This window comes from Crocuta crocuta, unplaced genomic scaffold (genome assembly GCF_008692635.1).
Source record: "Crocuta crocuta isolate KB4526 unplaced genomic scaffold, BGI_CrCroc_1.0 scaffold561, whole genome shotgun sequence".
Lineage (NCBI taxonomy): Eukaryota > Metazoa > Chordata > Mammalia > Carnivora > Hyaenidae > Crocuta > Crocuta crocuta.
This window is the reverse complement of record NW_027530529.1, coordinates 2,739,413-2,755,400: the sequence shown is the minus strand read 5'-3', so window position 1 is coordinate 2,755,400 and position 15,988 is coordinate 2,739,413. Positions and strand designations below refer to the sequence as shown.

At 39.5% G+C, this 15,988-nt stretch overlaps 1 pseudogene; it reads left to right on the top strand.

The window, feature by feature from the left end:
* Window positions 1-970: 970 nt before the first annotated feature.
* On the top strand, window positions 971-1,461 carry LOC144234294 (large ribosomal subunit protein eL21 pseudogene; annotated as a pseudogene).
* Window positions 1,462-15,988: the final 14,527 nt, after the last annotated feature.

The window sequence follows — 15,988 nt, the reverse complement described above, 5'->3', positions numbered from 1 at the left end:
TTTCATTATTAGTCATTAGAATGTTCACTGAAAGGGAGGCTGGAATGCCTGATGGCTTCTCCAGGGACAAGAATGAGTCAGTTCACCCGAGGTCCTCCTCTTCGGCCAAATTCTTCTCATTCTGCTCAAATCTGAGCTACTCCAATAATGTCTCTGGTCACAATCCCCCCCCCGTCCCCCGGGGAAAAAGCATGTTCCTGTGAAACACTGATTTAAAGAAAACACTGAGTCTTCAGGTCTTGCCCACTGCCAAGAGGGCTTCTTCCTCAGTAAACATACAAGGTGCTAGTCTTCTTGTCTTAAAATTTCAAAAGTTCCCTTTTCTTTTTAAATGTTTTTTTAAATTTTTTAATTTATTTCTGAGAGAGAGAGAGAGAGCATGAGCAGAGGAGGATCAGAGAGAGAGGGAGACACAGAATCTGAAAGAGGCTCCAGGCTCTGAGCTGGCTGTCAGCACAGAGCCCGACGCGGGGCTCGAACCCACCAACCGTGAGATCATGACCTGAGCCGAAGTCGGACGCCCAACTGACTGAGCCCCCCAGGCACCCCAAAAGTGCTCTTAACTTCTCCTCCTACAGTTGCTTGATCCTGCATCCTGGGAGAATTATCAAGAAGGATGGGCACACTCCTGTCCTGGCTCTGAGGAATGAAGGAAATCACTTTTCCTGTCATTGTACCCTAGAAGTTTAGAGCACATACTGGGACTCTCGTGTCACATGAAGCTCCAGGATGGTGGAGCTGAGTGACTGCTAACTCCGGCCTACAACGCTACCAGCTGCTGAAGAGATCTGGTCTTCCAGTGGGCAACGCTCGGTCTTTTGTTCAGGAGAACTGGGGAGGGCAAGGGCTAACTCTCTCTCCTTCTCTCTCTCTCGCTCTCTCTGCCCCACCCCTCCCAAAATAAGTTAATAAACTTTAAAAAAAGAAAAGATTTTCTGCTGGAACTACCATCTTCCAATAATTAGCCAAAATGGCCAACACAAAGAGAAAGAGGAGAGGTACTTGCTGTATGTTCTCTAAGCCTTTTAGGAAACATGGAGTTGTTCCTTTGGCAACATGCATGCAAATCTACAGGAAAGGTGATACTGTGGACGTTGAGGGAATGGGCACTGTTCAAAAAGGAACACCCCCCAAATGTTTCCATGGCAGACCTGGAGGAGTCTACAAGGTTACCCAGCGTGCTGTTGACATTGTTGGAAACAAACAAGGGCAAGATTCATGCTAAGAGAATTAATGTATGTATTGAGCATATTAAGCACTCCAAGAACCGAGATAGCTTCCTGATATCTGAGATAGCGTGTGAAGGAAAGTGATCAGAAAAAGAAGGAAGCCAAGGAGAAAGGTACTTGGGTTCAGCTGAAGTGCCAGCCTGCCCCACCCAGAGAAGCACACTTTCTGAGAACCAATGGAAAGTAGCCTGAGCTGCTGGAACCCATACCCTATGAATTCATGGCCTGGTAAATGTAAAAAAATAAAAGACCTCATGACTGTAAAAAAACAAAAAAACCCACCACCAACAACAACAAAATAACAAACCTTGCTACCACAAGCACCTTGCTACTTACCATCTACTGTAGACTAGCAGCATCAGCATCCTCTTTGAGCTCATTAGGGTTGCACAAGCGGAGGCCCACGTCAGCTGAACTGAATCAGAATCTGTATTTTAACAAACAGCTAGGTAACTGGTATGCACATTCAAGTTTAAGAAGCACAGAGTTAAAGACAAAATTATTTTGGCTGCACATTGGTATTATGGTATTACTAAGATGTTTTAAGAATTTCTGATTCCTGATTTCCACCCCCGGAAATTCCTATTTAATTGCTCTAGGTTCTGGCCTGCGTGTTGGGATTTCTGAAAGCTACTTGGGTGGCCCTCATGTGGTTGAAAAGTCATGGTTGAAAGCCACTTCAAATTCCTGATCAGTAAAAGCGCTGATATTAATAAATTTTTTAATTTTAAAATGTTTTTCCTTTTGCATTTTTTTTCTTTCATAGTTTATTGTCAAGTTGGTTTCCATATAATGCCCAGTGCTCATCCCCACAAGTGCCCTCCTCCGTGCCCATCACTCGCCTCTCCCACCCACCTCAGCCCTCAGTTTGTTCTCAGCATTTAAGTGTCTCTGATGGTTTGCCTCCCTACCTCTCCCCGACTATTTTTCCCTTTCTCCTCCCCCATGGTCCTCCATTAAGTTCCTCCTAATCCACCTATATGTACAAACATATGGTATTTGTCCTTCTCTGCCTGACTTATTTCGCTCAGCATAACACCCTCAAGGTCCATCCATGTTGCTACACATGGCCAGATTTCATTCTTTGTCATTGCCATGTAGTATTCCATTGTATAGATGAACCACATCCTGATCCATTCATCCATTGATGGACACGTAGGCTCTTTCCATGTTTTGGCTATTGTCAAGAGTGCTGCTATGAACATTGGGGTACATGTGCCCCTATGCATCAGCACTCCTGTATCCCTTGGGTAAATTCTTAGCAGTGCTATTTCTGGGTCATAGGGGAGTTCTATTGGTAAGTTTCTGAGGAACCTCCACACTGTTATTCAGAGGGGCTGTATCAGCTTACATTCCCACCAACAGCGTAGGAGGGTGCCCGTTTCTCCACATTCTCGCCAGCATCTAGTCTCCTGATTTGTTCATTTTAGCCACTCTGACTGGCGTGAGGTGGTATCTCAGTGTGGTTTGATTTGTATTTCTCTGATGATGGGGGATGCTGAGCGTCATTTCATGTGTCTGCTGGCCACCTGGATGTCCTCTTTGGAGAAGTGTCTGTTCATGTCTTCTGCCCATTTCTTCACTTGATTATTTGTTTTTCAGGTGTGGAGTTTGGTGAGTTCTTTATAGATTTTGGATACTAGCTCTTTATCTGATATGTCATTTGCAACTAAATTTTCCCATTCCGTCGGTTGCCTATTAGTTTTACTGATTGTTTCCTTTGCCGTGCAGAAGCTTTTTATCTTGATGAGGCCCCAGTAGTTCATGTTTGCTCTTGATTCCCTTGCCTTTGGGGATGTGTCAAGAAACTGCTGTGGTTGAAGTCAAGGAGGTTGTTTCCTGCTTTCTCCTCTAGGGTTTTGATGGTTTCCTGTCTCACATTCAGGTCCTTTATTCATTTTGATTTTATTTTTATGTATGGTGTGAGAAAGTGATCTAGTTTCATTCTTCTGCATGTTGCTGTCCAGTTCTCCCAGCACCATCTGTTAAAGAGGCTGTCTTTTCTCCATTGGATCCTCTTTCCTGCTTTGTCAAAGATTAGTTGGCCATACATTTGTGGGTCCAATTCTGAATTCTTATTCCATTGGTCTATGTGTCTGTTTCTGTGCCAATACCATACGATCTTGATGATGACAGCTTTGTAGTAGAGGCTAAAGTCTGGGATCGTGATGCCTCCCATTTTGGTTTTCTTCTTCAATATTACTTTAGCTGTTTGGGGTCTTTTGTGGTTCCATACATATTTTAAGATAGTTTGTTCTAGTTTTGAGAAGTATGCTGGTGCAATTTTGATTGGGATTGCATTGAATGTCTAGATTGCTTTGGGTAGTAATGACATTTTAACAATATTTATTCTTCCGATCCATGAGCATGGAATGTTTTTCCATTTCTTTGTGTCTTCTTCAATTTTTTTATAAGTTTTCTATAGTTTTCATCATACAGATCTCCTGTATCTTTGGTTAGGTTTATTCCTAGGTATTTTATGGTTTTTTTGTGCAATTGTAATGGGATCAGTTTCTTGACTTCTCTTTCTGTTGCTTCATTACTGGTGATATTGATAATTTTAAAGGAGAGGGTGAGGTACTTACAGAAAGATTAATACAGGAGGTGGTGAGCTGCTTTCTAGAGCTGAGTTGGTACCAGTCCTTTTGTCCATTGGCAAAAGGGGCTTAAACACAGGAAATGTGAAAGAAGAGAGAAATTCAATATCTCCTAGGAAGATTCCTCAAATAATAGGGTGCGGATGGCCCATCATCTCCAATCAAGAGAATCAAGAATAAAGTAATTAAGGAAACGAAGAATAGGAAAAAGGTTGGCAGTTTAAACCTACTAATGAGCTTCCATTCAATATCCTCTCAGTCTTGTGACCTGTAGCTAGCCAGATGTTCCTTTAATTCAAATATTTTCTCTACTCTGGCATTATATAAAATTCTCTACTCTGAATCATAAAATATTTCTCATAGAGAAATATCTATATCAACAATTGTCACAATAGCATTTCTTTTCCACTGAAAGCTCCTAGAATACCTGCGATGAGAAAAAGCATGTGAGAAATAGAGATTTTCTGCAGTTCCGCCCAAGGTTAAAGACCTATAGCCAAAATGGACTAAGGAAGTAACAGTGAAATGAAAGACAGGTGATCTGCCTAATTTTGAAGCCCAAAGGGTCCCCATAATGGAGACAACAAAGTAGGAGAGTGCTTTTCTGACTATTCCATTTCTTTGCACCAGTGCAGACTGGATGGCTCAACTACTTCAAAATAATCTCCCCGACTACATTTTTCTGAGTCTAGAATTGATGCATCAAATTAATTCCAGAACTGACCTGTTGGAAAAAAGTACTTTAAAACCAGTTCAGTGGAGAAATGCCATTTCCTATTTATTTGACTGTATATGCCTCTACATTTAAGGGTCCTTCACAGTCAATCAGTGGGACTCTCACAGACATTTTGGGCTTAAGAAAGTCTCAAAATCAAGAGGAACTGGACAGCCAGAGCCAGAGATGGATACATGCAAGAGACAGCATGGGTCTATAAAGTTTCCAGTATTAGGAAATAATTGCCTCCTCCTCTCCTACCCTGCCAGAAGATATCTGGGTCCATAAATTCAGGGGGTGGAACTCTAATGTCCTGTTCTGTCTCCCCTCCATCTGTGTAGAATTAGGTTGAAGCTTCTAGACTGATGGATTAGGTACTGTTCCTGCAACATTTTTATAAGTTGAAAATTATTTCCAAATAAAAAGTTTAAAATAAAAGTTAATAAAAAATTTTAAAGTAAAAAGTTTAAATGAATAAAAAATAAAGTGTGACTCCTTCATTTGCAACACTGTGCTGCATTTTGGCGAATCAAGAATGGCTGTATCCATTCTTACCCTGTATCTAGAATAACCCTGCACCATTCACTTGCTTACATTATTGGTGCATTTATCTGAAATTCTACCAGACTGTGAGCTCCTCCAGGGCAGGAACCATGTCTGATTCATTTTTCATCACATGTACCTGGAAGAGAATCTGGTACAGGATGAGCTCTGTTTATATAACAGAAGGAAAAAAAAAAAAGATATGGTAGATGTGTGAAAACAAAACAATCACAGTGATGACATTCCTGAAATTCTGCATATGAAGAACTCATGACCAAACTAAGGCTAAGGAAGGAAACCTGCATATTTTAAACTATGGATTTCATTTATTTAGTGGTTAGTGACTGATTCTGGTTTCTATCACTTTTTGAGTCAGTTTTGCTGTCTAGAAAATTGTTTCGTCTAATTTATCCAGTTTATTGGCATAAAGCATTTTCAGATAGAATTATCTTATGTTTTAAAATTTCTAATAAATCCACAATTTTATCTCTTTTATTCTTATCCTATTTTTCTGTATCTTCTCTTCTTGATCAATCTTGCAAAATATTTCTTTATTTTGTTACTCCTCCCAAGCAGCAAACATTGAGTATTTTAATCCTCTCTATCTGTATTTCCTATTTTCTTTATTTTTGTTGATATATTTTATTATTCTTTGTATCTGTTTATTATCTTATTTTTGCTTTTTTATCCCCCTAATCACTGAAGTTGGCTGTTCAGCTAATTTTCAACTTTCATTTCTTATATAAGTGTATAAAGGAATTCTCATAAATTTCCTCTGTGAACTGCATTAGCTATAATTAGCTAAGTTTTAAAATATATTATTTTAATTATCCATTTGTAAATATATTCTAATTTCCACTCCATTTTTTCTTTGACCCATTAATTAATTAGAATTGTGTTTTTAAAGTGTCAACCTAGGACAGAATTTTCCAATTATTCTTTGCCATTGACCTCCTTTTTTTCTTTTCTCTTTCTTTTTTATTTATTTATTTTTTGCATTGTGGTAAGACAATATGCTCAATAATATTGTTTCATTGGTATAGTCTGAGATTTTCTCATTTTCTAATACATGATCAATTTATATTCTTTTTCATGTTTATTTATTTTTAAGAGGCAGAGTGTGTGCACATGCAAGCAGGGAAAGGGCAGAGAGAGAGAGGGAGAGAGAGAATCCCAAGCAGGCTCCATACTATCAGTGCAGAGCCTGATGAGGGGCTCCATCTCACCAACTGTGAGGTCATGAATTGAGCCAGAATCAAAAGTCAGACACTTAACCAACTAAGTGATCCACCCAGGCACCCCCATTATCAAATGTTTGACACATTGCGTGAATGCTCAACAAAACCATTCTCTACTATGTTTACTAGATAAAACTTATTATTTGTTACCACTACCATACTTTTAATGATTTTTAAAGATATTTTATCTATTAATTACCAAGATAATTGTGTTAAATTATTAAATATAGTAAATATAACCATGGACTTGTCAATTTCCTTTTGTACTTTTAATTTTTGCCATTCATATTTTAAGGCTACTTTGCTAAGTTTACAAATTTAAAATTGATATGGCTCTTTGAAAATTATTTTTTCGTGGGACTCCAGGGTGGTTCAGTCGGTTAAGCCTCTGACTTCCACTCAGGTCATGATCTTGTGGTTCCTGAATTGGAGCCCCGTGTCAGGCTCTGTGCTGGTAGCTCAGAGCCTGGAGCCTGCTTCCCATTCTGTGTCTCCCTCTCTCTGCCCCTCCCCACTCTCTCTCTCTCTCTCTTTCTCTCAAAAATAAATAAACATTAAAAAATTATTTTTATACATTATATGATGACCCTTTTTATTCCTAATAAAAACTTAATGCTGAAGTCTACTTTATTTAATGTTATTATATCTATACTGTCATTATCTGATTAGCCTATCTTTTTTCCAAAATCGTCTTTTTCCATCCCTTTATCTGAGGTTCTTTTGTGTTCTTGTGTTTTTTGTGAGTCTCTAGGTAAAAGGCAAATTTAGGTTATTTATATTTACTGTGACTATCAGTGATTTCTTGGGATTTATTATTATCTTGTTATTTTATGGTTAACATGCTTTTATCTTACTATTTTTCCCTCTTTTGCTTATCTTAATGTTAAATTGATCAAATTTCCTTTCTTCTGTCCTTTTTGATTCTTAAGTTTTCTAGGAAGTGATCCATTCTATTTTCCACTATTTTGTTGGCTACCTTTACATTCTTAAAGTTAATCAGCATCTTCCCCCTCCTTTCTAGAAACACAGGGACCCTAGAACACTTTACCCAAGCCACCTTTTCTGTCACCTGTTATTGGTATCTAGTGTTTTAGTTTCACCTTTTCATTCTCCTTAAATGAAATAGTACTATCATGGTTTATATAATCAATGTTTATTTTAGATCCATATGTTAATCAGATGCTTTACTCACTATTTCTTCATACATCCTTTCCTTCATTGTAGGTTCTCCCTTTCCCCTTCCTGAAAGAGACCCTGTTGTATTTTTAGCTAAATCTCCTGTTAAATTCCTTCAGTTATTAGGTAGCTAAGAATCTTTATTTATCTTCGCTCTGGAGTGATACTTTAGCTGAATATAGAGTTCTAGGAGGATAGTTTATAGTTTTCTGGAGGCTTTGCAAATGCAATTCCATTGTTGCCTGACCTCTTTGCTGCTAATGAGAAACACAATATCATACGAGGGATAATTTCTTTCTGGGTAATGTGTCTTTTATCCACGTTACTTTAACTGTCTTCTCTCTGTTTTGGTATTCTGTAATTTTACTATGACAGTCCTTGGTCTAGGCTCACTTTATTTATTCTGCATGGAATCCGTTGTGATTTTACATCTGAGGGATTATGTTTTTAATTAATTTTTCCAAGTTCTTGGTAGCGATTTCTTCAAATATTACATCACCTACACTTTCACATTCTTTGTATTTTCTTTTCCAATCTAATTTTTGATCTTCTTCTTCTGTTTCCCATGTCACTTAACCTCTTTTATATTTTCCATCTATTTTTTCTCTCAGTGTTGCATTCTTAATAGTTTCCTTAAATATATTTCACTTCACTAATCCCCTCTTTATCTGTATCTAATTTTTGTTTATCACATTATTTCACTAGTCTTTCTTTCAAATTCTTTTTCATGTCTAGAAGTTTTACTTAACTCTTTATCAAACTTGCCTATTTGTTATTGGCTTATAGTTTCAATTTATTTTTTAATATTTATAATTACTTAAATATGTTTAAATTATCATCCTTATCAGATTTTTCTATTACCAGGATTCTCAGTTATTAATTTTTTTTGCCCCACAAGTGCTTTTGCATTTTTTTTTCTACCAGATGCTTAAGGAGCATCACTTAACTGGAACCAGTCTAATATGAATTTCTCAGCTTAGAGTTGCCTGATGTAACGTTGGCCTTCTATTTTAAATCTGAACTTTAAATCCACATGAAGCACAGATCTAAGATTAAAATGTTTGCTTTTTTCCATCTAAGCCAATACTAAGATACAAGTCACAACATGAACTTGTATGAAGTATCTTTGCCATCACCCCTTGCTAGGGGAAGACTGTTGTTTTCTCTTTTATCCTTTAATGATCTGGGATTTATCCAAAAGTCCTTGTTAAAACTGCCTGTCTTGTGCAGGAACAAGATACCATCTCATGTCTCCAAGTTATGAGAAAATATTACAGAAACTGATCTCCATTCCTACTCATGTCCTCGCCCCAGGAAGCAACATTATTAGCTCTCTCAAACTATGAGTTCAGTTCCTAATTCATGTCTTGACTCTGAAGAATTAGCTTTATTTTGGACTCAACTTAAGCATTGAAATGATTTTTATTGTATCGATTTCAGTCGTATAGGTGCCATAACAGGGAGTGCGACTAATAGGAAGTTACTCAGATTATATGTTCTGCTATAAATATTGCTGGAACCAGAAAAGCCTTTGTGTGCCTTTTCCATTGTTCTGCACCTGTTGCTGTATCTTCTATGATGTGCATGTACAGAAGGATAGATAAGGAGGAAAGGGGTTAGGGGGCAGGTAGAAATACCAAATAGGGATTTTTTTAGTCATGTATAACATTCCTGGCTTTATCTCTGCTTTGCCATGTGGCCTTTGGCAAATCGTTTCTTCTTTAAGTCCTGTACTTTCCATCCATAAAATAATGTGTTTAGATAATAAAGGATAATTAGAACCCTTGCTGAGTCCCTCTTTAAAGACTCAAAACATGCCTGGTACTGTGCTCCATGCACTGTACTATCTGTCTTAAGTTCCCACTTCACACAAGATTCCTTTAAGAAAAGTATTATTGTCTCTGTCTTTAATGTAACAAATTGCAAATAAGGAAGATTGCATAATTTTGCCAAGATCTCAAAGCCACATGTGGCACAGTCGTGATTTGAACACAGGTCTGTTTGAGTCTCTTAAACCCTCTGCACTTTCCTTCTTATTTTCTACTAGAAGATCATCAAGAGCCCTGTCATTCCTTTTTTTTTTTTTAATATTTTTATTTATTTCTAGGAGAGAGAGAGACAGCGTGAGCAGGGGAGGGTCAGAGAGAGAGGGAGTCACAGACTGAAACAGGCTCTAGGCTCTGAGCTGGCAGTCAGCACAGAGCCCGGCGCGGGGCTCGAACCCACGGACCGCGAGATCACGACCTAAGCGAAAGTCGGACGCTTAACCGACTAAGCCCCCCGGGCGCCCCGAGCCCTGTCATTTCTAATCTTCTCTGAGTCTCTGATTGATCTTCAGTTCCATATGTATGTGTAACTTCCATTTTTCACCTAGTCTTGTGCAAGGTCTCAATGTTTTCATCTCTACAAATCTAATTCACTTCCCATCCTCCTCACCCCAGGTCACTGCCATGTATAATTATTGGCTGAATTAGTATGATATGAGTGCTTTAATACAAGCATCTTGAAATACGGTTTCTGGAGGGCTTGGAAATGATTCTACATATATTTGCGCACACATATCACAACAAGACCAGACATTATGTACAGTGCTCACTACCAAGGGCTCCTTTACACAAAAGGATTTGGGCTTGTTGTTTCATCGGCACTTCTAGGGAGTGAGATCACAGATACATTTAATTTCCTCAGAATGAATACGGCCCTCAATTTGCATTAGATGGTTCATAATATAGCTCCTTCATTAGCAAATTCATATTGGACAAAAAAAAAAAAAAGCTTAGAAAGAAAATAAGTAAAGCACATCAGAGCCCTGGTGTTTATTACAGCACTGGTTCATCAGATTCTTCTAGTTCATTCATTGCTGTGTTTCACATGTTTATTAAATAGTTATTGGGCATTCATTTGTTTGCTAATTATTTCCTGAGCACCAGGAGCTTTGCTAAGCATTGAGGATAAAGTGGTATATAGAGCAGAGTGCCCGTTCTTGTGGAATTCACAGACTGGTGGAGACATGAAGAGTGAACAAATAATCATTCAAAAACATCTTTGTGTACAATCTGTGCTGTCTGCTATGCATAGAAGAGTTGAGCAATGACCAGGGATGGCATTTAGGGTGGGGGAGGGAAGGCTGAGGAAAGCAGCTCTGGGGAAGTGACTTGTAAGCTGAGCCCTTGGAGATGTGAAGGGTGGGGAAGAGTAGCTGAAAGTCCTGAGCCCAGGGAGAGACTGGTACTCTCAAGGAAATGGATACAGCTGCAGGGGTGACCCAAGGTGAGGCTGAGTCCCTAGGGAGGGACAAGATCACGCTCTGTTTAACCACATTCAGGATTTGGTTTTCACACTAAGAAGAACCCAATAAAAATTTCACATTGGAATGACTTGACCTATTTGATGGTTTTAGAAGCTTCTCCAATCACCACATTAAAAATAAACTGGACAGTGTCAGAGTAGAGGAGGGAGAGCAGTTTGGAAGTGGTGTGTGGATGGTACCACCAGCGATGACCTAAGCTATAGGAGGGTGCTGGGGATGACGGGACGTCACTGAAGCCATATCACAATGTTAGATGCAGGAGCTGGATGCTGGGTTGGACGGGGGAGGTGCAGGGGAGAGTCTTTCCAAGAGAGATTCCTCTCTTAGACATCTGAGCGAATGGAATCACCCTCGGCTGATGTAAATGTTCAACCATTGGTCAGAGCTTAAGCTAGAAGCAAGTACTGGCAGTTTAGGCTGGCAGTTACAACACAGGGCTTGGGCATTGTTGTGTGCGTGCATACAGATTTTAATAGTTAATATCACGGGTGCTCACTGCCTGCCAAGGACTGTTCTGAGCATTCATGTATCAACTCATTTATCCCCATCACAGCTACTCGAGGCAGGTAATGTGATTATCCCATTTCAAAAGTGAGGAACCTGAAGCACAGAGATTCCAGGTGCCTTTCCTAAAGTCACTCAACTGATAAATGCAGACTTCAGACTTGAACCCATTTGCTCCTGAGGCAGAGTTCACGTCCTTAACCACTTCTAACCTAACTTCTCCTCTTCCCCCCAGGAATTCCCAAGCCTGGTCGAGGAGAACACACAAAAACCAGTAAGCTGGGAGTAGTATGAAAAAGGCTATAACAAAAATCACTAATATTTAGTGGCAAGATATGGCAGGTAAGTGGCTGAGGCACGGGGCGCAAAAGGACACAGAGCAGAGACTTCTTTCAGCGAGAAAATAGGATTTAAAGGCTACTTTTTAACATAGTAGAAATATACACAGAACACTGGCCCTAACTGAGTGATGAATGTCTTTGAGGCAATGTCATGCTCAGCTTTGTAATTCCGGGATCTCTCCTTGGCACATGGTAGGTGCACAATAAATGTTTCATGAAGCCAAGTGAAATGAAAGGCGCTGCAGGCGAGGACGCTGCCTCATGACACTTAACTGGCTGGGCTCTGCTCTGTCTTTACCCGGAGCTTTCACTTCCCCCCCTTCCTTTAACAAATAAGACAAAGGCAGTGGCTCCCACACAGAAAGAATAACTTTGCCAGGTCAGCTTTACAGTCTGAGTCCTCAGGAATGCGTTTGATCTAAAAGCACAGACTGCCTGCATTTTTGGTGAATTTGCCTGCAGAAATCTTTAATGAGCTTACCCACAAACTAGCATTGCTTATTATGTTCGTTAGTAGCCGACATGGAGAATGCAGTTTTACAAGACAGAGTGCACACACGTCTATGCGTAGACGAAGCTTGTCCCTTTCATACTTACTGCATTTGAATTAGACTTTCCAGGAATTTCCACTCGAAAGATTTTACGTTATCTCTCCTGTGTGGGTGGTCAATGACAACTCTGCCAAAATCGAAACAGAAACTTGAGGAGGATGACAAGATGTTTGTGTTTTCCCAGCTGACTGTGCCCACTCCCTCTCCAGGGAGGCCCCCCTCTGTGAAATTAACATGTTTTGTCGCCTTGTGGCAGACCTTGGCTGGCATTCCTTACCCTCTGGGGCCCCCTCTACTTAATCAAAGCAACCCTCCTTTCCTATTCCCAACTTCCCATTTCTGAAGAGAGGCCTATTGATTTAGCCCCTGAAACGACCCAGTCTTATTTTCGGGTGTCGGGAATGTTTCTGCAAGTGATGAGCAAGGAGATTTGGGACAAAGTAGAGTGAAATTAGTATTGAATCATTTTGTTCAGTCGAAAAGCAAAACAAAAACATATATTGACTTCCTCTGTACTTGGTATGTGCTAGTTGATGGTACTAAAAGATGAATGAGATGCCTTTCCTTTATTCAAAGAGCTCTCAGTCTAGTCGTGAAGGCAGGCATGGAAACAAATCATTTTCATAACACAAAATGCAACAATTGGGGTAAATGCAGGGTTTTGTGGGTTTATGCCAGTCATGGGAGTGGTAAAGGCTTTCTGGAGTCTAGAAAGGAAGTCTAGAAGGAATAGAGTCTAGAAGGAAGAATGAGGAGGAGTTAGCCAAGGGAAGAATACCTTTCCACGTGTGGGCCATTGACAGGAAATCATATTACAGGCTAAAGGAACCACTAGGTATGACAGGCAACAGAGTATCTATGGGGCACAAGTCAAGATGGATTGTAAGTTACAAGTGGAGGGAGAAGATACAGCTGGAGACGGGCTCTTTAAACCCCACTAGGTTGTATGAACAGTCTTGGGGCACTGGGGAGCCATTAAAGGAGCTTAGGTAAGGGAGTATCAGAATTCAGTTATTGTGTATAAGTAGCTCACTCTGGTAATGATCACTTCTTCACAAAGGCCACAAGGGGTCTTCAGTCCTCACAAGGATCAAAGCATGGGAAAAGGGAGCCTATTGGACTGTACCGTCAGAGCATTTGGGAAACATAGGAGGCTTATCTACAAGATTTCAGTAGGTGTGAGAAAGAAGTCTCAAGTCTTTATAATTCTTTTATTTGAAGCATTTCTAAGCTATTTCCCATAATTGTTATCTCATTCCTACTTTTTTATAAGAGTAATATAGAGATTTTTTGGAAAAAAAACAGGTCCAATGCTGTCTACTTTTCTCTGAGTTATGTTTTATAGGTTACCAGTCTACCTATTGGGCCAAACGTGCCAATATCATACCAATAGCAATTGCAAGGTATTTTCCTTATAAAAAGTTTTCCATAGAGCGTCTTTGGTGCCCTTCACAGACCTCTAATGGGAGCCATCATAATTTATTTGGAAATATATCATGGGATTGTCCCCCTCCATGACCTCAGAAGATATTTCCAGAACAACGAGTCATTTCTGTGATTAATATTTTTCTCATTTAAATTCTGTTTATTTTCTATATTGTTATTTTTTTTACTGTTCCCCCATTGGCCCATTGTAATAACTGACCATGTTTGCTTAGCAAGAGAGTAAATGTTCATTTGCATATGTCTTGTTCCCTGCTAGAAGGTGGCCTTGCCCTTTTGCAAGCTGCTTGGTTACTGTTGTCCAAATTGTTAGGAAGTAAAGGGCAGTGTCCTAAAGACGCAGCCTTATGTCTTAATCTTTCACTCTCAGCTCTTTCCCCAACCAGATTTCTAGGTCTATAATTGAAATAAATATGGGGCAAGGTGGAGAGCGATAGGGAGATGAGACATTTACTCCTATATTAAGTAATGATTTCATTCTTGAGTATAAGAAAATCTTTCTTAAATGGACTCAGGCCGATATTTGATGTGGACATATCCTGGCTCATGGGAGAAGAGGGAAGTGATACACACCTAAGTCGTGGAAATCTATTTTACTAAGAAAGTAAAAAAAAACAAAACAGGAAATTTATTTATGGATTTTAAGATGTAATAATGACAGGTATGTCAAAGCTACTATTCCATTCTTAATTTAGGTAATAGATATATCCTAAGGCAATACACTTCCATTTATAAAATACATACATATAAATATACATATTAGAAGGTGGATATGCTTTCTTCACCTGTTTAATTTCTAATTGCCACTGTATAGAAGTATCAGTTTGAGAATTTGTGAAATTCAGTTTTCTACACTGGTGATGAAAGCCTGGAATGCCCTTGTGCAAAAAGATGATACCCACAATGAAACATTTTTACACTTCACATTTGACTGATTTTTTAATACCATTCAAGGTATGCATGCTTGTTACTTTGAATTTTCCACTTATTGCATTCTGCATCCAGGTGTATAACATGTCTGCCAGCAGTGATAAGAGTGTAGTCATAGAAGCAAGATGTGGCCATTTGTCAATTTTGTACATCTCCACTGGGGTTCCCCATAGTCATCTCCAGTATAAGTTAATTCTACTATCTTCCCCACCACTCTCTGCTCCAAACTCTGTCTCCCTTGTCTTCTCCATCCTTGTAAAATAGCGCCACCACCTACCCAGCCACTCAAGATAGAAGCGCTTCGTCAGGCCACTTTTGGCTCATCTCTTACCTTCCAGTCAACGTATCAGCAAGCTTTGTCCATTTCACTTTCCAAAGAGTTTTGGTACCATCCTCTCCTCTTCATCCCCGTGCTCACTATTTTATTTATCATTTTTTAGCGCTCGCCTACTGCTCTGGAACTGAGATTAAAGTCTTCCACAAGGTGCTGTGTAACTCTCACCTGCCACTTGCCCTGTTCAGTCCTGACTCTGAGCATACCAGAATCCTCTTGGTATCTTGTGCTACATTCATTCTCTTCCCTCTTCAAATGTATGCCTCCTGAACTGGATTGTGTCGTTCTTCAAGTCTCACCTTAGAATCCACAGTGAAGCCTTCCTTCTTCATGCTCTGTCTACCAAACTATCCCATTATTTGTTCCTTATCTCACAGCACTTCTATATTAGTTTGTAATAACTTTTTCCGTCCAACTTGTGAGTTTTCTGTTTCCTCCGATAAATCAGCACCAGAGGGTAGGATGATGTCTGTGTTGCTCATCAGAGCATGTCCCACACTGCATGCTGGGCAAATAGCAAAACTCCAGAAAAATGTGATGGAATACACGGAATACGCTAAAAACTGAAGATTAAATAAAAAGGAGTAGGCGGAGTAGGGCACAGTTCCTGCCCTCATAGAACTTGCATTCTAATCGGGAGTCACACAGAAAAAAACCAGATAATCAAAACATCTGGAGCTGAGAGCTATCCAGGAGCCAAGTACAAGACACAGTGATACTGGTAAAGGACCATATGAACAGTGTAAGAATATTGACACTGGAGGCAGACAAACGTGGTTGACTCCTCAATCTCTATTAAAACTATTTACTGTCAAGTAGCTCTGCTGATGTGGGCATTCTACTTGATATCTCTGAATTTTTGTTTACTTATCTATAAAAAGGAGGTAAGGATATTTCTACCTCAGGGATTTACTGTGAAAATTAAATTAAATAAGGCATGTAAAAGGTTAGCCCCCTGAATAACCACTTTAAATGAGTAGATTCACTACCATTGAGAATGGTGTTTATTCGGTTACTCACTGTGCTCCTGGAGATCAGTATTCCTTCAAATTGTTGAACTCTAAGTCTCTCCCTCTC